The sequence below is a fragment of the Pan troglodytes genome, chromosome 19, assembly GCF_028858775.2.
Source record: "Pan troglodytes isolate AG18354 chromosome 19, NHGRI_mPanTro3-v2.0_pri, whole genome shotgun sequence".
Lineage (NCBI taxonomy): Eukaryota > Metazoa > Chordata > Mammalia > Primates > Hominidae > Pan > Pan troglodytes.
Window position 1 is genome coordinate 24,024,604 of NC_072417.2, and position 7,792 is coordinate 24,032,395.

The window sequence follows — 7,792 nt, forward strand, 5'->3', positions numbered from 1 at the left end:
AGAGCAGGTAACCATTGGTCAGCTGCTTGACTTATCACAGGTTCACATAATTGCTAACAGGCTTCAGGTGTGCCTGTAGATAATCACAAACACTGTGCCTGGGGCGTGACTGCCCTCAGCATTCCTTCTGGGTGGCAGACGCAGTTTGTCAGTTTGCCAACATTCTGCATTATGAGAACAATTTGCTGTTTGCTCATATAGCCTCCAGTGGTATACTGGGTTGATCACGACCCTCATTCTTTTGGCCTCCAACACACTTGTATGCTTATCGTAGCACTATTCACCATAGCAAAGACATGGAATCAACTTAGGTGTCCATCAGTGGTGGGTTGGATAAAGAAAATATGGTACATATACACCATGGGATATAATGCAGCCATAAAAATAGTGAAATTGGCTGGGCGTGGCGGCTCACTCCTGTACTCCCAGCACTTTGGGAGGCAAAGATGGGTGGATCACCGGAGGTCAGGAGTTGGAGACCAGGCTGGCCAACATAGTGAAACCCTGTGTCTAGCAAAAATACAAAAATTAGCCAGGCATGGTGGTGCGTGCCTGTAGTCCCAGCTACTCAGGAGGCTGAGGCAGGAGAATTGCTTGTATTGCAACCTGGGAGGCAGAGGTTACAGTGAGCCAAGATCACGCCACTGCACTCCAGCCTGGGCGACAGAGTGAGACTCTGTCTCAAAAACAAAACAAAACAAAACAAAACAAAAAAACATATCCTTTGCAGTAACATGAATACAGCTGGAGGCCATTATCTTAAGCAAATTAACAGAGAAACAGAAAATTGGATACCATATGTCCTCACTTATAAGCGGGAGCCAAACATTGGGTACACATGGACATAAAGATGGCAAAAATAGACACTGAGGACAATAAGAGGAGGGAGGGAGGGAAGGAAGGAGGGAGATAAGGGTTGAAAAATGACATATTGGCCGGGCACAGTGGCTCACGCCTATAATCCCAGCACTTTGCGAGGCCGAGGCGGGCGGATCACCTGAGGTCAGGAGTTCAAGACCAGCCTGGCCAACATGGTGAAACCCCGTCTCTACTAAAAATACAAAAATTAGCCAGGTGTGGTGGCATGCACCTGTAATCCCAGCTACTTGGGAGGCTGAGGCAGGACAATCACTTGAACCCGGGAGGTGGAGATTGCAGTGAGCCAAGATCATGCCATTACACTCCAGCCTGGGGGACAGAGCAAGACTCCGTCTCAAAAAAAAAGAAAAGAAAAGAAAAGATAAACTACATATTGATGACATATTGGGTTCTCTGTACACTATTTGGGTGACAGGTTCAATAGAAACCCAAACCTCAGCATCACACAATATGCCTATGTAACAAACCTGCACGTGTACCCCCTAAAAATCTAAAATTTAAAAAAAAATAAATGCCTGCACCCAGGTGTCTGCGAGCATTCATGGGGCTCGAGGACTCAGACATGCTGTGGCTAATCCACTCAGCTCCACCTGGAACTTGTGTGGCCCCCAACAGGTCCCTCTACCTCTCTGGGCTTCAGATTTATCTTCTGTAAAAGTGTCATGGACCCTCCCAGTGGTAACACTAGGATTGCTTCCAGGTGCTCAGAAACAGGGGCCATAGGTGACATCAAAAGAGCACCCAAGGGCGATGTTTGGCAAATCCTTCAGGGTTAAGGGATCAGCTCAGCTTTCTTCCTAAATGAGTTATTCAGCGGAGCTGCGTGCCACTCCTTCGGGATCACTGAGGATTCTCAGGAGCTTTGCTGGTTCCCTTCTCCCTGCAATGGCCAGATGAGCAACCACCCTTATTTTGATTTCCCCAAAGCATCCATGGGGGTTCATATCACCTCATAGTTCTGATGGGAATTTGGCATTGATTATTAAACACCTCTATTCCAAAGAGCCTCTGACCATTCCTAGCACAAAGAATGTCTTTCTGGTCAACTTCTTCTCTTTTGGTCCCTTGCCTCCACCATGTTGCTGGGTCCTCTCTGTCCTCTCTTTTTTTCCTCTCATTTCTGGACAACTTTCTTCCCATTTCCTGGGGCATTCCTGGAAACTCAGTATTTCTCTACTAAGCAACTCTGCACTTGTATTTCTGTCCCAATCCAGTGGTTCTCAATTCTGGCTGCCCGTTAGGATCACCTGGGGGGTTAAAAAAACAATTGCCTAGGCCCTTCTCCAGATCAATTAGATCAGAAGGTCAGGAGGGGCCAACCCTTGTAACAACCACCACATCTCAGCAACTTAATAACTTTGTTACTCATTTCTTGTTCACATGACATCTCATGTATGTTGAGTGGTGCTACTAGCATTGATTCAGGGATCTAGCCTCTTTCCATCTTATGACTTCATCTTCTTCTTTTTTTTTTTTTTTTTTTTGAGATGGAGTCTCGCTCTGTTGCCCAGGCTGGAGTGCAGTGGCACAATCTTAGCTCACTGCAACCTCCACCTGCCGGGTTCAAGCAATTCTGCTGCCTCATCCTCCCTAGTAGCTGGGACTATAGGCATGCACCACCATACCTGACTAATTTTTTGTATTTTTAGTAGAGATGGGGTTTCACTATGCCGGCCAGGCTGGTCTCAAACTCCTGACCTCGTGATCTGCCCGCCTCAGCCTCCCAAAGTACTCAAAGTGCTGAGATTGCAAGCATGAGCCACCGTGCCCAGCCAACACTTTATCTTTAATGAGTGGACTCCATAGGTGTCATTGAAGAGGAAGATAGTTTTTTTTTTTTTTTTTTTTTTTTGAGATAGAGTCTTTGCTCTGTCACCCAGGCTGGAGTGCAGTGGTGCAATCATGGCTCACTGCAGCCTCAACCTCCCTGGCTCAAGCAAACCTCCTGGCTCAGCCACTTGAGTAGCTGGGACTACAGGTACATGCCACCGTGCCTGGCTAATTTTTTTATTTTTTGCAGAGATGGGGTCTTCTTTGCTTCCCAGGCTAGTTTCAAACTCCTGAGCTCAAACAGTTCTCCCGCCTTGGCCTCCCAAAGCTCTAGGATTACAGGCATCAGCCATCATGCCTGGCCCATGGTTTCTTTTAATCTGGTCTTAAGGTCTCTCTTGACAGTGGCCATAAGCTGAGACAGCAATTTTCTTTCTTTATCTTTTTTTTTTTTTTTTTTTTTTTTTTTTTTTTGAGACTGGGTCTTGCTCTGTCACCCAGGCTAGAGTGCAGTGGCACGATCGCGACTCACTGCAGCCTCCACCTCCTGGGTTCAAGTGATTCTCCTGCCTCAGCCTCCTGAGTAGCTGGGATTACAGGCATGTACCACCATGCCCGGCTAATTTTATATTTTTAGTGGAGACAGGGTTTCACCATATTGGCCAGGCTAGTCTCAAACTCCTGGCCTCAAGTGATCCACTGGACTCAGCCTCCCAAAGTGCTGGCATTACAGGTGTGAGCTACTGCGCCCGGTCTGACATAGCAATTTTCTAGGAGAGCCCCAATCAGGGGAAAGTTAAGTTACAGTGTGTAGGTCAGGTGAGACACAATGAGAGAGTGAAACCCAAATGCATGAAACTGTAAGTAATAAGAAATTTATTACTTACAGGTCCCAGAGACATTAGGGGCGTCTACTGGTTGCCAATGGGAAGTCTGGAGGTGGCAAGGAGCTCAACCAGTGAGTGGGAGCAGGAGAGAGATGGTGACAGACCTTGGGCCAAAGCCTTTATTGGAGTCCAGGGGTTTACCCAAGCAAGTTTCCCGTAGAGAGTTCTAATTGACGGGTTTAGAGCAAGCAGGCATGAGTTCCATGGAGTCATGCTGTGACTGCGAGGTAGTCACTGTGGCATATTTGCACAGTCCCTGTGTAAGAGGGTCAGTAGGGCAAGTCAGGTAGGTCGCATCTAGCTGTCTCATAGAGAGGTGGTCACCAGGAAGTGGTTGTATGAAGCAGGAACTGGGATCGACCATATTGAGGAACTGCAAGAGGGCAGAGAACTGGAAACTGTGGCTGGAAGGGTGACTAAGCCCTGCTTCTGATATGAGAAAGTGCAGCTTATATGTAAAATGGATGCCAAGGCAAAATAAAATTATAAGAATTCACTACATCAAAAGAGGGCTTTCACCAAAACCTGATCATGCTGGCACCCTGATCTTGGACCTCTAGCCTACAGAACTGTGAGAAATCGATTTCTGTTGTTGAGAAGCCACCAACACTATGGCACTTTGTTATAGCAGCCCAAATTAAGATAAAGACCTAAATAAATAGAGTTATTCATGGGTTGGAATCAATGTTGTTCAGAGGTCAGTTCTCCCCAAACTGATCTATGTAATCAATGTAATCCCAATCAAAATCCTAGCAAGTTTTTTTGGTATAAATTGATAAGCTGATGCTAAAATCCACATGGAAATACTAGAAATCTAAAAGAGCAAAAACAACTTTGATAAAGAACAAAGTTGGAGGATTTATACTACTTGATTTTGAGACATATTATAAAGCTACAGCAATCAAGACAGTGTGGTATTGGCATAAAGATAGATAAATAGGTCAATAGAACAGAAAAGGCCAGAAACAGACTCACACAAATATGTTTAACTGATTTCAAAGCAGTGCAATGTCAATTCAGTAGAGGAAGGACAAGGTAGACTTTTCAACAAATGGTGCTGGAATAGTTGGATATATCCATACACAAAAAAAGGAAGAAGATGAAGGAAGAAAGGAGGAGGAGGAGAGAAGAAGAAGAAGAAGAAGAAGAAGAAGAAGAAGTTGTTGTTTTACTCACACGTATATGAAAATTAACTCATGTTCATTCATAAGTCTAAATGTAAAGCCTAAAACTACAACACTTCTAGGAGAAAACATAGGAGAAAATCCTTGTGACCCTGGATTAGGCAAAGATTTTTTAGATACAACATCAAAAAGCATGATCCATAAAAGAAAAAATTGACACACTGAACTTCATCAAAATGTCAAACTTCTGCTCTGTGAAAGACTTCTTTTTTTCCCTTTTTCAGTGCAGCAAGCTAAGAAGACCTTTTTAAGAGAATGAAAAGACAAGTCATGCATTGGGAGAAGATAACTGTAAATCACATATTTGATGAAGGATTTATTTCTAGGATATATGAAGAGCTCTCTAAACTCAATAAAAATAGATGAAATATTTGAACAGAAATTTCACCAAAGAAGATAAATGGATGGCAAATTAGCACACAAAAAGATGCTCAAAGTCATTAGTTATCAGGGAGGTATAAATTAAAGCTACAATCTTGGTGCAGTTTATACATTTATTAGAATGGTTAAAATGAAAAAGGCTGATATTAGCGAGTGTCAGTGGAGGAACTGGAATTCTACATGGCTGGTGGGAATGCAAAATGTTATGACCACTTTGGAAAACATGAGCATATACCTACCATATGGCCCAGATGTTCCACTCCAAGGTATTTACCCAAGAGAAGTGATAGCATGCAAAGACTTGTACATAAATCTTCATAGCAGCTCAATTTGTAATAGCCCCAGACTGGAAAGAACCCAAATACCCATCGACTGGTGAATGAGGATGGGAGTGAGGCAGGATTACAAAGGGGCAGAAGAAAACTTTTGGGGGTAATGGATATATTCATTATCTTGATTGTGGTGACTGTTTCACAGGTATATACATAGTACAAAACTTACCCAATAGTATACTCTAAACACGTGCAATTTATTGAATGCGAACTATACTTTTTTTTTTTTTTTTTTTTTTTTTTTTTGAGACAGAGTTTTACTCTTGTTGCCCAGGCTGGAGTGCAATGGTGCGAGCTTGGCTCACTGCAACATCCACCTCCCGGTTTCATGCAATTCTCCTGCCTCAGCCTCCTGAGTAGCTGGGATTACAGGTATGAGCCACCACACCCGGCTAATTTTGTATTTTTAGTGGAGACGGGGTTTCACCATATTGGCCAGGCTGATCTCGAACTCCTGACCTCAGGTGATCTGCCAGCCTCGGCCTCCCAAAGTGCTGGGATTACAGGCGTGACCCAATGTGCCCGTCCCCAGTTATACCTTAATAAAGCTGTTAAAAATAGTAATTAACAATGATGTCCAGTTTGTTGGGAAAAAAAAAAAGAGAGGGAAAGGACAGAATTAAAAACTGGAAGAAAATGGTCTGCAAGATAGGAGCAAGTGATGGGAGTTAAAGGGTTTGGGGATCCTATATTATTCAAGGAAAAATTAAGGATTGTGAGGATATTAACTGTAGTCTTGGTTGAAAACCTATGTATAATACAAAGTTCAAGATTCAAAATAGAGGATATAACCTCCATACTGTAGAAGGAAAAAGAATGGCATAAGAAAACAAAAATAGAATTTAGTCAATGCAAAAAAAGGCAAGAAAGACAGTAAGGAAAGGGCCACTGGTTTTGTCTCTTCTGTCCCAGCCCATGTGTGATTGCAGATGGGTAGATCTGCTGCTTTGCATCAGACTCAGGGCCTCGGCACTCACATCCAGCCCCATGGTGCCGTCCCAGCTGTCAGACCCAGGTGCTTGCTTGCCACACCTTGAAGTGATACTGGCGGGGAGCTCTTCCCTGCTCCTGGGAAGACTCCCCCAAAGCACATCACAGCCCCTTGCATGTCTTAGGCGCTTTCCACCTTCTCTGTGTCCGTTTTCTTTCCCCCTATATGCCCCTCCCTTACCCACTTCCTGGATGAATTTACAAATTTCTCCTTAATAGACCTCAATGGATTAGAATCATAATCTCCAATTCTTTGTCAAGAGTAAGGTGGGGAAGAGAGGTCTTAAATAATCCATTTTGGTGTTAAAATGTTTCTTTTTGGCTGCCCGCGTGGTGGCTCACACCTGTAATCCCAGCACTCTGGGAGGCCGTAGGGGGTGGATCACCTGACGTCAAGAGTTTGAGACCAGCCTGGTCAACATGGTGAAACCTCGTCTCTACTAAAAATATAAAAATTAGCCAGGTGTGGTGGTGCACACCTGTAGTTCCAGCTACTTAGGAGGCAGGAGAATCGCTTGAACCTGGGAGGCGGAGGTTGCAGTGAGCAAGATTGTGCCATTGTACCCCAGCCTGGGCAACAGAGCAAAAACTCCATCTCAAAAAAAAAAAAAGTTTCTTTTAAAGAAATAGCTGGACTGGTAAGTGACAGTTTGTTATTTTTGTTATATTTACTGTCCTAATTTGGCAAAACTAAATGTTTGCAATTCTTTGATGTTCCTCCAATTTTTTCTGAAGTTTTACCTCCCAGCAAAAGTCCCTCATTCTCAGGATAGGTGAGCAGTGACTTGTTGCTTCTTTTTGTTTAAGGGGATTGAATAAAATCTCACGTAAATACCAAAGACTGCAGATCTGAGTATTCAAGTACAAACATCAAACCAAGGTGTATCAAAATGGGGGATTGCAAAGTGTCAACTGGTAAGGGAGTGGTCTTTCTCCCCTACCTGTCAGGAGGGAGCTGGGCCCTCTTGGTGGTACTGTGGGAATAAGAGAGTGTCTCTGAGTAATATTTATGTGTCTCATAAATCCACTGAAACTTGGAATTCCATGGATGCCAATCCTAGGTTGCCTGGGAGAGAGCTCTGCCTCTCAGAATATGTCAATTTATTCAGCCCAGTCTGCGAATGGGTGAGGGATGGGAGTGGGATGGCCAAGCTGACCACCTCCTGGTTCCCAGGAAGCCCCGGCTCCAGTAGGTGAGGAGAGATTCAGAGGACAGGAGGGTTCTTTCCTTCCAGGGAAACCCCAGCCAAGGGATTTTTCAGGGGGGAAGCCTGCTTTTGATGCACTTCTAGGGTGCATTCTGACAGTGTGTGTGCCCAGGTCCCAGCAGAAGATTTGGGACCATGTGAAACTTGCTGCTCCCTATGTC